At 44.7% G+C, this 16,150-nt stretch overlaps 1 non-coding gene across 1 annotated transcript; it reads right to left on the bottom strand.

Annotated features, from left to right (window-relative positions):
• Positions 1-7,125: 7,125 nt before the first annotated feature.
• TRNAC-GCA (transfer RNA cysteine (anticodon GCA)) lies at positions 7,126-7,197 on the bottom strand. The gene has a single exon. It is a non-coding gene; the product is annotated as a tRNA-Cys (tRNA).
• Positions 7,198-16,150: the final 8,953 nt, after the last annotated feature.

The following is a 16,150-nucleotide window of genomic DNA, read 5'->3' as shown; positions in this document are numbered from 1 at the left end:
TCCAGGCTTGCCCAGGGGCCATTCTGCCTCACAACAGGCACATCTTTTGCGGCCCGCCAAGGGCCACCCACGCATCCACTCTCATTCCAGCCGTCCCCCTCCCGCCCTCCACACTCAACTGCTTCCCCAGCTTGCACTTCTCTAAAGCCTCGCCATCTTCAGGAAACCTTCTGGAATTGTCCGCTTCACACCCCCCTGTGTGGACTGACCGGGCAGCATTCGTGGGCACCCTCTCTGGGTGCCAAGTGTACCCCCCACTGGTTGCAGTGTGGGGGTGCACTTCTCTCTCTCAGGGGGCTGAGGCCTGAGGCCAGAGGCCAGGTCTTTATCCTGCAGCCCTGGCTCTAAGGGTGCTCACTCGGAAGACGCTCAGAAGTGTCTGCAGGAAGACAATGGGGACTCACAGATGAACAAACCCATCCCTGCTCTTGGGGTGGTGGTTGTTTAGCCGCTCAGTCGTGTCCAACTCTTTGCGACCCCACAGCCTGCAGCATGCCAGGCTCCCCTGTCCTTCACTGTCTCCTGGAGATTACTCAAACTCATATCCATTGAATCGATGATGCCATCCAACCGTCTCATCCTCTGTCATCTCCTTCTCCTCCTGCCTTCAATCTTTCCCAGCATCAGGATCTTTTCAAATGAGTTGGCCAAAGTACTGGAGCTTCAGTATCAGTTTTTCCAATGAATATCCAGCATTGATTTCCTTTAGGATTGACTGGTTTGATTTCTTGGGGTAGTTCCATCTATACAGAGGCCATTCTCCAAAGGTGAGGGGTTAGAGTGCCTGCCTACTTCCTGTTCTTTGGGAGACTGTCAGTCACATTCACCGAAGAACTCCAGATTCTTCAGCAGGATGTACGAGGCCATCCTGAGCCTCAGCGGCTCTCAAGCAGAGCTCAGAAGGGCGCCACCTCCCACTATTACATGAACTTCTCTTAGTGCCTGCTGAGTTCTCTCTTGCAGTTCTCTCCATTGCCTGAGATCTCAACTCTTAACCCCACTGGCCACTTGCTGCTGACCCTGGAAGACTCAGGTGCAATGTCGCCACCTGTGGGAAGCGTGCTCTGGCCCTGACCCTGGTGTCACCACTGGAATGGAAGATTCCTGGGATGAAAGACTTCTTTTTCATCTATGTATGCCCTGTCCCTAGTCATGAGCACAAAGTCTGGCACATCCAGAGGCCTCAATAAACGTCTGATGAATGACTGAAAGAGGGGGAAAAGGAGCTGATTCCTTCAGTTTCTGTCATTGCAGAAACACAAATTGACTCTTCACACCAATGGCTATGGACTGAGGAGACTACTATTGCAGTTTGAATTTTTGAGGCTTTAAGAATTAAAATTTCAGGAAACAACCCCACCTTGCTTTGCAAAGAGTAGATTAAGCAAATTTCTAGCAGAAGGTGACCCATCTTTCTCCCCTTGTTTAACCTCTGAGACATGGGGTTATCAGCACAGAGGCTGTACCTACACAACAACTAACACAAGCCAGAAAACTCACTGACTCATTGGATGTGGCACTGAGCCACTGCTCCCATATCCTACAGTACGAAAAATTTTAAATTGAATCTAAATGTGTCCCTTCCTATTCCCAGTCAGCTCCTAACCCATGGAGTTAGTTATACTAACATAATCCACAAAAATAAAGATTAATCTGTGAAAGCTGTATTTAATCCATAGTCTCACAGAGCTGCAAATGACCAAAAGATATTGCTTCTTAAAAGAAAAAAAAAAAAAAAAAGAACCTCTTTGACACCTATTACATCCTTGTACTCAATCAAAACAGTGCTCCTCAATTTTAGGAGTGCTAACAGTGCTCCTCCACTTTTGCTCTGAATATTTTCTAAAGGGATCCTGGCTTTCCCTCGATCTTTCATTTTAACAATCAGGGGTCAGAACTTGAATTTTCCTCTCAAATTTCTCTCAATTTTCCCTCCCTCTCAGTTTTCAATGATCAGAATATCTGAAAGTATTTTTTGCCCATGAATGTTTCATTAGTTGTGTTTTTTAGAAATCAGGCTGAGCAGCAGCACAACCATTCTGCTTTGCATTATCTTCCTGCTTCTCAGTTCCTGATCAGATGTGCCTTTCATACCTAAGATACACTTATGAATTAGTCTAATATTCTTAGTTTCTATTCAAACTCCAGATATCAAGACCTATTCTTATTTAGCTCTTGACCTCTGCCTGGGGTGGGGTGTGTATGTGTGTGTGTGTGTGTGATGATAATGAGCTAACAGAGGAATGTTAGTGCAAAAGTCTGGTATTCTCTGAAGAATTTGTTAGAGAAGATGCTGATGCTAGGTGATGAGACATCAGTAATAACACTTTCTTTTTGTTTTTGGCCACACACCTCTCAGCTTGTGGGATCTTAGCTCCCCAGCCAGGGATTGACCTCTTAGAGTGAGAGTGCTGAGTCCTATTGGACCACCAGGCAAGTCCCAATAATATCTTCAGTTTATGTAATGCTTTGCTGTTTCCACGTTCATTTGATCTATGATAAGACTGCACGGTAGACACGATCTTCCTCATTTCCCATAGAAACTGAAGCTCATCATTGTTAAATGTCATAACTAAGGTCTCTCTGGTCATCTAATCTGCTCTCAGTTTTAACTCTCACCTATAATAATAATTATTAACCTATAGCTAATTATTAACCTATAACCTACAGCTAATAATTCCAAATTGGGTTCATATCCCAGGCCTTTCCCCTGAAAGAGCCAAACTTCTCTGCAAAACTGCCTACTTGTCAGTTGCAACTTGTCACTTGCACCTACTCGTCATGTTGTCCACAGGCAACCTGAATTCACAACCGGAATCGGGCGGTCTTCCTGTGTAGGCTGAGGCACCAGAATCTATGTGGCAGCCCCAGGAGGAAGCTGGAAACCCAGCACCAGTGCCTTGTCGGGGTGCACCGCCAATTCCCGAGGAGGATTTGTTGTCTGAGCGCTTCTGTGAATGAATGAGTGAGCAGGGAGGGTGGGTCATCGTGGCTCTTCCCTCACCCTCAACCAGAAGATTAATTGGTCATCAAATCCTGCCATTTCTACATCATAAATCTCCCTCAAATTCTTTCCCCCTTAGAATCCCCACCTTGCCTCCCCTGCTGGATTGTGTCAGGGCTAAAATGAGATTAATACACATGAAAGTGTTTTGCAAAGAATAAACCTCTGGGGGTGCGGGGGGTGGGGAAGGATAAATCCTTCTGGAAGCTGTTACTAAACTTACTGGCTCCAGTTTGCCTATTCCTTTCAAGCTAAGCTTTTTCTGCCCTCCTGACCCCGTTGTTTTCTTTCTGCGGCTTCCACAGGCCCACTGCTCAGTTTGTAACCTAAATATTGCTGCTCTCTACACATGGGCTTAGCAGCTCAGCCATACACCCTTCTGTGTTACTTGCTTCTGGTTATTTCCTACAGTAAAATCTGGCTCCTCATTACATAGCTTTGGTAGCCTCTACTGCTTCTCACACAACCTCAGGCATATGTGCTAAGCGCTGTGTCGCTTCAGTTGTGTCTGACTCTTGGCAATCCCGTGGACTACAGCCCACCAAGCTCCTCTGTCGGTGGGATTCTCCAGGCAAGAATACTGGAGTGGGTTGGTTGCCATTTCCTCCTCCAGGGGGTCTTCCCAACCCAGGGTTCTTTAGCACTAGCGCCACCTGGGAAGCCCTAAGTGGAGTATAGGCATACAGTAAGTGCTTAATAAACGCTTGTTGATGCAGAGAGCTGCTCTCCTCCACACCCTTCCCTCCTTCCCACTATCCTGAGTTTCCCTCAGAATTCTATTCTTTAATCTTCAAAACTCCCTGCCTCTATCAGGAACATTTCTTCCTAAGAGATCCGAGAAAGGAAAAGAGTCTAGATGAGCCTACAGGTTGGAATTTTAAGAAGTTGCTCACTCTTCACTTTGTTAAATGTACGCAGTGAACCAGGGGGGCAGTGCCAGACTCTGACAAGCTGTTCACTGTGCTGGGATCATTGTTTTTTTATTTTTTTTTTAAGTTAATTTATTTTTTAATCGAAAGATAATTGCTTTACAGGATTTTGTTGGGTTTTTTTTGTCAAATCTCAAACTTGTTGGGTTCTGGATTTGGATGCAGGGGAGGATTCTGGTGGCCTGAGCGGGTGGATGTTGTCTGCTTCTTGCTCCCCAGGTCCCCTTTGCTCACACCTCTGATCACGCTCTGTCTCTAAACCACGTTCACTGTTTACTCCTGCTTGTTGAGCAGCAGCCACTTTTTAAAAATAATAATAATATTTATTTGAGCTTCCATGGTGGCTCAATGGTAAAGAATCCACCTGCCAATGCAGGAGATGCAAGATATGCAGTTTCAGTCCCTGGGTGGGGAAGAAACCCTGGAGAAGAGAATGGCAACACACTCCAGTATTCTTGCCTGGAGAATCCCATGGACAGAGAAGCCTGGCAGGCTACAGTCCATGGGGTCACAAAGAGTCAGATACGACTTAGCGACTAAACAACAGTAAGCAAAATAAATCAGATTTCTGAGGCTGAGGAAGCGTGTCAGGACCACAGGGAAGTGACCAAGGTAAACGTGCTCTGGGAAGGCCTCACGGTGGTCACTCTGCTCCCCTCGCGGGCACGGTCCCCTCATTGCTCCATGCTGAGTGCACCACTGGAAAACCACAGGGCCAAATACAATACTGTCTTCATCTGGATTCCATTTTCTCTCTAGCTACCCCAACTGTTGGCTCTCTAGGCATTTGTCATTTGCTCTACAGATGATCTCTTTCACTATTCCCTCCTGGTTTTACTCCCATCTCCCTCGAATCATCTGCTGAGGGAGTCACCCCAGGGGTACATCGTGCTTTTGTCCATCACAACATCGCTGGGTCTGCACGTGTTTGGATGTCTCTCCATATGTGGACATAATACAGATGATTCAATCTTGATTTGGACAATACTGAATTTTCCCTCCCTCCCAATGGCAATAGTGGTAACATCATCCCAGCAAACTGAATCAGACCCAGAAGTCATTCAAAATCTCCTCTTGTTCATGCTCTAGGTCTCATGGCTCAGCAGGTCTCCTCCATCCATTATGCCTCCACACTGTCTGCTCTGCCTCTCATCCCAGGCCCTTGACATCACTCATCTAGGCTGTGACGTGGCCTTCTATGAATAACTGGTACCCCTGCTCTCTTCTTGGTCTTCTCATCCTCCACTTGAATGTTAAACTTATCTTTTTGGGATACTCTGTCCATAGTATTCTCCAGCTTAAAATAGTCAATGGGGACTTCCTTGGTGGTTCCATGGCTAAGACTCAGCACTCCCAATGCAGGGGCCTGGTTTTGATCCCTGGTCAGGGAACCAGATTCCACATGATGCAACTAAGACCTGGCATGGCCAAATAAATAAATATTTTAAAAATAATAATAAATAAGGAAATTTTAAAACGAAGAAGAGTCAATGGATTCCCTATATATGGGATAAATCTGAAGTGAAAGTGAAAGTCGCTCAGTCATGTCTGACTCTTTGCCACCCCATGGACTATTCAGTCCATGAAATTCTCCAGTCCAGAATACTGGAGTGGGAGCCATTCCCTTCTCCAGGGGATCTTTTCAACCCAGGAATCGAACCGGGGGTCTCCTGTATTGCAGGCGGATTCTTTACCAATTGAGCCACCTGGGAAGCCCTTCCCTACCCTATGGCAATGATTTATTTCCTCTATACTTCCTCTTATTGTGAAGTCCTGAGGGCAGGGATTGTATCTTACTTTTGGTTTCCCTGAAGCTCAGTTGGTAAAGAATTTGCCTGCAACGCAGGGGACCCTGGTTCGCTTCCTGGGTTGGAAAGATCCGCTGGAGAAGGGATAGGTTATCCATTCCAGTATTCCTGAGCTTCCCTTGTGGCTCAGCTGGTAAAGAATCTGCCTGCAATGTGGGAGACCTGGGTTCGATCCTGGGTTGGGAAGATCCCTGAGAAGGGAAAGGCTACCCTCTCCAGTATTCTGGCCTGGAGAAGTCCATGGACTGTATAGTCCATGGGGTCACAAAGAGTCAGATATGAATGAGCGACTTTCACTTTGTTTCAGAAGGACCTAGCAAAGCGTCTGGCACAGCTAACAAAGATCTATTACACTGAATACTGAGGGGTTCACTGGCTTGACACTGGTCCTGGTGTCTCTGGCCAGTGAGTTCACCTCTCTAAATTCTGTTTCCTGAACTATAAAATGGGAATAACTACAGGATTTTTGTAAAGACTGAATAATATAGTACAGGTAAACAGCACAGGTAAAGCTGGGCTCCTAACTCAATAAATGTCAGCCATCGCTCTTAGTACCCCTCAGGGCCTAGTACAATTTGAAAAACCAACCAACCAACCCCTAAGCAACTTTTTATTCATGTATTCATTATTTTTAAAATTATTATTTAGTTTCATTTTTGGTTGTGCTGGGTCTTCATCGCTGCCTACAGGCTTTCTCAAGTTGTGGCAAATGGCGGCTACTCTCTAGTGGTGCACAGGTTTCTCATCTTGGTGGCTTCCTTCATTGTGGAGCACGGGTTCTAGGGTGCTGGGGCTTCAGTAGTAGTGGCACGTGGGCTCAGCGGTTGTGGCTCCCAGGCTCTAGAGCACAGGCTCAGTAGTTGCTGTACGTGGGCTTAGCTGCTCCAAGGCATGTGGGATCTTCCCAGATAAGGGATTGAACTCATGTCTGTTGTACTGGAAGGAGGATTCTGTACCACCGAGCCATGGGGGAAGCCCTCAAAGTGACTTTTCTAACCAGTTGATTCCACTGATGTCATTTTTTTCTTTTTTTTAAATCTCACCACACTGCATGTAGGATCTACCCAGACCAGGGATCGAAACTGAGCTCGTTGTATTGGGAGAGTGAAGTCTTAACCACTGGACTGTCAGGGCAGTCCTGATGTCACACTTCTATAAACTGAAAGTGAAGTCACTCAGTCGTGTCTGACTCTTTGCAACCCCATGGACTGTAGCCTACCAGGCTCCTCCCTCCGTGGGATTCTCCAGGCAAGAGTACTGGAGTGGGTTGCCATTTCCTTCTCCAGGGGATCTTCCCGACCCAGGGATTGAACTCGGGTCTCCTGCATTCCAGGCAGACACTTTAACCTCTGACCCACCAGGGAAGCCTAAAAGTGAGGACACAAGGGGGCACCCGGATTTGAACCGGGGACCTCTTGATCTGCAGTCAAATGCTCTACCCCTGAGCTATACCCCCTGTGACATTAATTGGAGCAGTCATTTTAATGTTTATATTCTGCTCATATTTGTATATCTAGCTCCTGGCTAATTGTTAAGGTTTGGGGAAAACTGGTATGTGTCTTTATACTTTGTGTAGGTAGAATTCTAAGATGATTCCATGTGACTCTCATCCCTGTGGGATCCTCTCCCCTACAAATGTGGGTGGAATCCATGAATGTGGGGTTACCACCACGATGAGTTATGTCAGATGACAGCTGCTGTCTTTAACAAAGGAAGCTTACCTGGTGGGGCCTGATTTAATCCTTTCGAATCATAAAAAGCAGAGAGTTTTCTCTGGCTAGAGGCAGAAGAGGGAGAGATTCAAAGCACAGGGAAGGACTGGACATGTCCTTACTGGCTTGACGGCAGAGGGGGCCACGTAGACCTGGAACCAGCCTTGGGGTCCACAGAGCAACACCCTACTGACAATCAGCAAGAAAAAAGGACCTTGGTCATCCAGCCGCAAGAAACTGGATTCTGCCAATGACCTGAATGAGTCTGAAAGTGAAATCTTCTCAGAGCCTCCAGACAAGAGCTCACGTTGGCTGATATCTGGATTTCAGCTTTGTGAAACCCTGAGCAGAGAACTCAGCTGTGCCTAGCTAGACTTTGGATCTATAGAACTATGAGCTAGGTGTTGTTTGAAGCCTCTGAGAAAATGTTTATTATGCAGCAATAGAAAGCGAATACCACTTTTAAATGCCTTAATTATTGAGCAAAACATTATTTAACATTATATTCAATAAATATTCATTGAGGAAACATTAATAATTGAAATAACTATCACAAGGTCAAAATGTCAACAGGATTTCTCTTTAATCAAAATAAAAAAAATTTTAACAAAGATCTTAATTTGAATATTTGTCACGCTGATTTTATATTTATTAAATTGCTTAAAACACATTCTATTCCAGAAGCAGTGTTTTACAAAACCTGAGAAGAATTACTTAAAGTAGAGATGTACCCAGAGACACAGTGCATATGCCCATAGGTACACTGTGGCTCGAGGACCTCAAAAATCAGTTGGTAGGATTATTTTGCAAACTAAGGTAATCATCAAAAGAAGGCACAGGCAAAATTTCTCTGCATAAATTACCATTATAAAGAAGAATTCTATATAACAAATATTTTCATGTCAATGCAGAAGGTCCTTGGAAACAATCTTTATGGATTTGTTCCTCCCCAATTTTTATTAAAAAATCTGGCAAATGCATACCCCCTGGAGATTCACAGTATGTATTACCATACTAACAACTTAAAGAAGTCATGGAGGGAATCTACCTATTTAATTTTTTTGGCCTTGTGACTTGCGGGATCTTAGTTCTCCAACTGCGGATCAGTCAAACCTGTACCCCCTGCATTGCAAACATGGAGTCTTAACCACTGGACTGCCAGGGAAGCCCTCCTAATTAAAAAAAAAAAAAAATACACCATCCTCCAGATGTATTTACCACAGAACCTTTGCTTTGAGAAACATTCTGACATCTTTCAGGAACCCCATTTGGGAAATGCTGACCTAAACAAAATTTTCACTTCCCCAGACAAAACATCATATCAAAATATTAATAGGGGAAGAAATGTTTCAGAGATTGAATTTATAAAAGATATTCAGGAGCCAGAAAGGTGTCTTCCCTCTTTCCCTATTGGCTATAGCAGCTTGTCACTTTTTTTTCCTAGAGTTAATACACTGGGAAAGTGACTCTTAACAACTCTATTAACAAAATACCTATTCAGCAAAGGAAATGTGCCAATGAAGTTTCTAGAATAGTTTAAGTGATATCCTTTATCTATTTGTGCATTACCAAAGTGGATATATTCCAGAAGAAATTGAAACAAGGTGGTTTCTGTCATCAAATACTCTACAATTTAATGCAGACGCTACTGACAAACACCTTAACAAAAGGTGTTTTTACTCAATGTTTAGTTAATGCTCATTGCTAAGGAGAGTAGAATAGGTTCAGGTTTTTTTTTTAAAGACTTTTTTATTTTATATTGGAGCATAGCCAATTAACAATGCTGTGACAGTTTCAGGTGGACAGTCAAGGGACTCAGCCATACATATACATGCATCCATTCTTCCTCAAACTCCCCTCCCATCCAGGCTGCCACATAACATGGAGCAGAGTTCCCTGTGCTCTACAGTAGGACCTTGTTAGTTATCCATTTTAAACACAGCTGTGTATATGTCCATTCCAAACTCCCTAACTATCCCTTCCCCTCATCCTTCCCCGCTGGCATATGTTCAGATTTTGGGGCTAGGATTCTCGTGCTTTGAAATACTATAAATGTGAAAAGAGATTTCAAGTACAAAATATGAAAATATTTTTTTATTGAATTTGAAATAGAGTTGTAATGGACTTCCAAAAAAGAGGAATAAGCTTAGGATTCTATCCACATTTTTGCTCTAGTTCAGGGGTTCTCAGACTTTATCAGGCTTCAGGAACTACAGAAGGCTCTGTCCAGCACAGATCGCGGGGCCTATCCTCAGAGTCCCTGGTCCAGAGGTGTGGGGGCAGAGCCCAAGAATTTGCATGTCTAACAAGTGATGCAGGTGATGCTGACGCTGCTGGTCCAGGAGGCCTATTTTGAGAACCACTGAGAATCTAGTGGTACTAGTTCTTGTACCCACTCCCTTGAGATTCTCACTCAAAAGATCTGGAAAAAGCTTCCTGTGTGGTTTTGGTGTATGCTCATCTGAGAGATCCTTTTTAGCTCTGAAGTCCTTGTATCTGGGGATTTCGGTTTAGGATATCTGTGTTCTGGTTCTGCACCTCAAATTCTTTGTAGTCTCTCCATGGGTATTTCAGCACACGGAAGTAAAGGCAGAATGCTTGGAGAGTAAAGGTGGAAGACAGAGACATCATTAGTTTTACAGTTGATTGGCAGAATTTATGGGAGGAGACAGTCAGAACACATAACTATGGATTCTTACTTCTCTTTGCTCCGACCTCCTACCCGTAATCTGGAAAATGCAGGGCTAACCGAGCTGACCATTAGTGTAATCAGAGAACGCTTAGAAGTCTGCAACTACCATGTAACCTCTACATCCATCTTCCTTTTCCTATCTCACTTTGCATTTGTTTAATTGTCTGTGATTTTAAGACAATTTAGATAAAGGTATTCCAGTAGAGCGATCAAGAGTCAGCTGGATTCCAGTCCTGGCTCTGTCGGTTAGTTGCTGAAGGACTCTGGAAGAGTTATTTAATATTTCCTAACCTCAGTTTCTCTTTCTATAAGGAAATCTTTCACATCATTGTTATTAGAAGCCAATGGGAAAATGCATGATAAGCACTTAGCCAGTGCCTGGCACAGAGTAAGTGGGCAGTAGCACACAACTCATATCACTAGCAAAGATTCTATGAGAGTCCTAGAACACGTATCAGTTTCACTCTTGAGAAACAACAATTATATTAAATATTTTCCTTCTTTCCTCCTTCCCCTCCTTTCCTATTTCTGATGGATGACAAGGTTGGCAGGGCTGGACCCTGGCCCCACACGGCTGGAATCACTGTAATATTTTTCACTGAAACAGATGTGTCACTTTCTATGTAGAACTTCCTGCCACTCTGAGGAACTACTTTTTTTTTTTTTTGGCTGAGCCATACAGCTTGTGGGATCTTGGTTCCTCAACCAGGGATTGAACCTGGGCCCTCAGCAGTGAGAGTGCAGAGTACAAACCACTGACTGTTGGCCTGCCAGGGAATTCCCAAGAACAGCCTTTAGTAAGTACCAAATAGTACCAAGTATAAGACCTCTGATTCTAAGATGCAACATTGTATTATACAGCACTCAGAAAGAAAAAAGGCTACCAACTAAACTATGAAATGATGCTTTCTTATCATTTACAATTTTTATTTTCCACTTTATGAAGCTGTCCTTAGACTTAGATTTTTAAAATATCTATCATTCTCTTGCAGACACAGAAAGGAAGAATACAGGCCAAACTGATTTCTAACATTCCTAAGGCATCGCCACATTCAGCGTCCCAGGCTTCTGAATGCTTGCTTGACTCAGAATCCTGTCACTGCCTATTCACTCAATGTCATCCTTTGTACCATCAAGGACACTGGCAATGTGGCATTTCCTAACAGAATCTGAAAGTACTGAAAGCTCTTGGGGCTGGACTCTGGCTTGCCTATTTTTGATTTCTACTTCAAGAATACTGCCAAGCACGTGGTGATTTATCATTTCCCCACTCCCTTTCCCATAAACATTTGGTTCCGAGGGATTAAAAGAGTGCTTCACTCTTCCTTCGTGGATTTTATTGCCAGCAACTGACACCCATTTTTCAAGTCTGGACACTGGTGTTTTTGATGTTCGTGGATAAGTATGCAATGACAACTGTAGCCTGGCCAACAGACTGTGAGAATCTTCATTTTATAAGAAGCATCTTGATTTCATATATGTTGGTAATAAGTCAACTAAGGTCTGAACTGATCCTTGCTAGAGTTCAGCTCTGTTTGGTTTCATTTGTAGAAAACACAGTAGTATTATTACTAATAGCCTTTGCATTGCACCGATTCCCCCCAACCCCCCCATAATAGCTTGAGATAAAATTACATAGTGTATTTACTCATTTAGTACAGAATTCTAGAATCTCCCTGGTGGCCCAGTGGTTGAGAATCCACTGTCAATGCAGAAGACAGGCAGGTGAACTAATATGCTTCTATTTTAGATTCTGGGACCATGGCACTTCTACACACCAGGCTAGTCTAACTTCAACATAGCTATCTGCTACAGAGTAAGGTCAAGAATGATGGTGGATTATTGGTAAAATACAGAGGGTGGGAGGAGTCTGGTACAGGACGTAGGACTGCCATATCCTTTTTGGTGATGTAACGTTACTGGTTTTCCTAAAACAGTAATAGCTAGTGAAACTTATTGACCTGAGATAGCTTAGTAAAATGAGTCTGATTTTGGGAAAAGGCCCAGTGGCAGCTTGGGAAGTACAGAGGCAAAAAAAAAAGTCTATAATTTGCAATGAAGTCTATAGATTTGCCTTCACTGCTTATAGTAAAAGGCTGCGCAGTCCTGGTTAGTTGCTCTTCAGCACATCTGTTTTTGGAATTGTAACACTAAGGAAGAATAATATTCTAGGTCTGTCTGCCTCCCAATAGGTATAGTAGATGGCAGCTTTGGTTGGTAAGGTGGATTCATAATTTTTAGTGTTCATAAAACTGAGAGACTGGAAGAATTTTTGCTTATGCTTACATTTTCTATTCATGAACTATCTCCTTTATGTATAAAAAAATCAATATTTTATGAAATAATCTCCTTGGAGGTTAAGTGCTACAGCAGTGCTGTTTTCCAGTTAGAGAAAATCTGCACGTTACTGAAGAGAAAAGGCCTTTAAACGAAGCTTTCCTTCCTCACTAGGAGAGTCTACTTCCAGTCACTGGACCATGAAACATTACTGGAGTTACAGAGTGCAGCAGGTTGACTAGCATGTGGTATGTCTACTGAAGCCAAGGTTTCTTTTCACAGTTCTTCCCAAAGATGTGTTACATTTTTAGTATACCAACAACAAAATGATGCTGCTGGCAGGGCCCACTCTGCAGATGCTGGAGTGCTGAAAAGGACTGGGGTAGAACTTCCCTGGTGGTCCATGGTTAAGAGCCTGCCTACCGACGCAGGAGACACAGGTTCGATCCCTGGTCTTAGAAGATTCCACATGCTTTGGAACAGCTAAGCCCATGTGCCACAACTACTGAGCCCACGCACTGCAACTACTGAAGTCTGCACACCGCAACAAGAGAAGACCACACACTGCAGTGAAGAGTGGGCCCCGCTCGCTGCAACCAGAGAAAGCCTGAGAGGCAATGAAGCCAAAAATGAATTAATTTTTAAAAAGAGGACTGGTGTTCTTTGCACATCACTGAGGTTGTCCTGATCACGCTGACAGTGGCTGGTACCTGTAGCTCCTGGCACTCCTTTGTTTCTGTTGTTTTTTCAGCAGGAAGGCAGTACATAAGCTCCAGTACTTCGGCCACCTGATGTGAAGAGCTGATTCACTGGAAAAGACCTTGATGCTGGGAAAGACCGAAGGTAGGAGAAGAAGGGGATGACAGAGGACAAGATGGTTGGATGGCATCATCGATTCAATGGATTTGAGTTTGAGCAAGCTCCAAGAAATAGTGAAGGACAGGGAAGCCTGGTGTTTTGCAGTTCATGGGGTCGCAAAGAATCAGGCTTGACTTAGCGACTGAGCAAGAACATAACAACTCCAAATAACCTATGTCTAACAACTTTTAATTATTATATTTTTCTTCCAAACCCTTTACTTTACTTTATGTAGTCTGTTTTATATTGTTTTAATCAACATGCATATACTACTTTGTATCTCTTTATTAATCTAACATTATAAAACTTTCTACTTTATATTGTTTTCATAAATGTTTTAGCTGCTGTATAATATTCAGTCATAAAGTGCTAAACCTTTTCCTATTGTTGGACATGAAGTTGGCTTCCAGGTTATATCCTTGTACCTAATGCCTTTTGTTCCCTTTTTTTAAAAAAAATTATTTCATTTTGAGTCATTCTCATGGAGGAAAATTTACAGTTACTGAACACCCACTGTATACCACAGATTTGATGTGAATTATTCACTATTTCTCCAGCTCTATTAAATTCCCATTTAGCAGGTCCTGCTAAAGTCTGTGATGGCTTGAGGGGACTTTGGGCAAGAAGTGAAGGTTGAGAGAGGGCGGATAAGAGAACAGCGATACTAGTTCCACCTACGGGCATCTAATTTGCATGTATCAGATTCCTCATCTATAAAATAGAGATAACTGACCTTTCCTGGTGGTCCAGTGGTTAAGACTCTGTGCTTCCAACGCAGGCAACATGGGTTCAATCCCTGATTGGGGAACTAAGATCCCACATGCCACATGGCGTGGCCAAAAAACAAACTACGGTGACAAAAAGCCCAAAACCAAGCAAACAAAACAGAGACAACAACAGTAACGACCTCACAGGGATGTTGGAAGACAGTGGCTACAAAGCACCTACAGAGCTTGACACACAGTGAGATCTCAACACTCCTGAGCGGCAACAACTACTGTCCCAGCCTTCCTGCGGCTGTCACGACTCAAGTCACAAGACAATACCCAGAAAGGGGGCTGGTCTGTCTGACACCAGAGCTCATGCTTCCCCCTGGCCAGCAGCCGCTGCTATACATCACACGCCTCCCCGCGGGAGGGCTGGGTCAGAGAAGGCCTTTATTCTCAGGCCGTTTCCACTGTGTTCCAACAGTTCAGAAACACCTGGCCCCGTTCTGCCCCAGCTTCTCTGATCACGATCAGTCTTGAAGTCTTTGCTCCCATGAGCCACTCGTTTCTGATCTCAGCATTTCCAACACCTCTTGCTGATGGTCCTCTGCTTTGCCCCCCACAGCCAGGCAGGCCTCTCAGCCGGAGAGATCACCGAGGGCCCCAGGGCCTGTGTTTCCAGCAAGCAGCCTGAGCGCTCAGAGGATCGTGCAGAGCAGGATCCACTGCGGTTGTGGACCAGATGTGCTGCCTTCCCCTCTCCAAGGAGAGGGGAGAGGGCAGGGAGGAGCAGGTACCCCAGACAGGAAACAACAGGACCCTGACTTGGGGGGCGGTGATCCTCGTGCTGGGGCCCCGGCCTCAGCCCCACGGGCTCCTGTTTTCTAGAACTGAAGCTTCGGTTCTGAGAGACTTTGAGGGCAGGGAGCGCTGGCAGAGATGGGAGGATGGACAAAGCCTTCGGCCTCCTCTCGCCTTGTGTGCTCGGTCGCCTCAGTCATGTCTGACTCTTTGGGACCCCATGGACTGTAGCCCATCAGGCTCTTCTGAACATAGGCTTCTCCAGACAAGAATACTGGAGTGGGTTGCCATGCCCTCCTCCAGGGGATCTGTCCATCCCAGGGATCAAACCTAGATCTCTTGCATTGGCAGGAAGGTTCTTTACCCCTGAGCCACCGGGGAAACCCTCCTCCTACCTTGCCCTTCAGCTAATGCAGGATGGAGCTGCTCCCCTTCCACCTAGGAGGTGATGGGGCTCCAGAGGAGTGCAGTTGGGGGAGTGAAGCCTGAATACTGGGTGAGAGCTCTCACCGCTGGGCCTCTACTCACCCTCCCCAGGTGTCCATGAATCTGAGATGGCTCAGAGGTGACTTGGCTCTATGGGTGAAACACAACTGTCTTCTAGCTCCTTCTCCTCCACGGACAGTCCCTTCCCGAGGACCACCATCACCATGTAGCATCCAGAGCTCCCTTAAATACTGCTGGAAAAGAGGCTGCGATTCATTGTGATATAAAAAGACACGGGACAGGAGATAAGCAGGTACCCTTTACTGAGTCAGGACCTGTGCCGGGTGCCGTGCTGTTAGGATCTAATGCTCAGACGAGCCCGCAACATAGCAGTATTCCATTCACCTGTGTGTGAATCAAGACTTACAAGTAACTTTAAAAAAAATTACACAACAGCCAAATATTTGGTGAAGTCAGGGTTCAAAGTCAGACACGTCTATTGATGAAAACCTCATGTTCTTCCCCTCACACTGGAACACCTTCTGAAGTCCCCAGACCTACACTCTCTCCCTGCCCTACTTCACACAGCAAAAATTTTTAAAAAGCAAACCAGGTGTTAATGGAAAAAAAAAACAAAAAAACTTTATTTAAGGTTGAGAAGAACAGTTTACAGAAACTGTCAGAGGATTTATGGACTCTAGTAAAACTAAATGGAGAAGGCAGACACTTTTACAGCATCTTATGGCCCTGTGATCTTAACAACCTGATCCCAAGCAGGGAACTCCATGTGCTGCAACACCAGCAACCAGGCAACTCACTTCCGAGGCTGTATTCTGCATAAAACTTTGGACTCAGGGTTCCCATCACTTGCCAAATGTGAACGTGAAATGTCCTTTTTCAGGTAGGGGAACGAGATGGGTGGTCTTGAACCCCTTA

The sequence above is a fragment of the Bos indicus genome, chromosome 12 (genome assembly GCF_029378745.1).
Source record: "Bos indicus isolate NIAB-ARS_2022 breed Sahiwal x Tharparkar chromosome 12, NIAB-ARS_B.indTharparkar_mat_pri_1.0, whole genome shotgun sequence".
Taxonomy (NCBI): Eukaryota; Metazoa; Chordata; class Mammalia; order Artiodactyla; family Bovidae; genus Bos; species Bos indicus.
The sequence above is the reverse complement of the archived record's forward strand: the minus strand, read 5'-3'. Positions and strand labels throughout refer to the sequence as shown.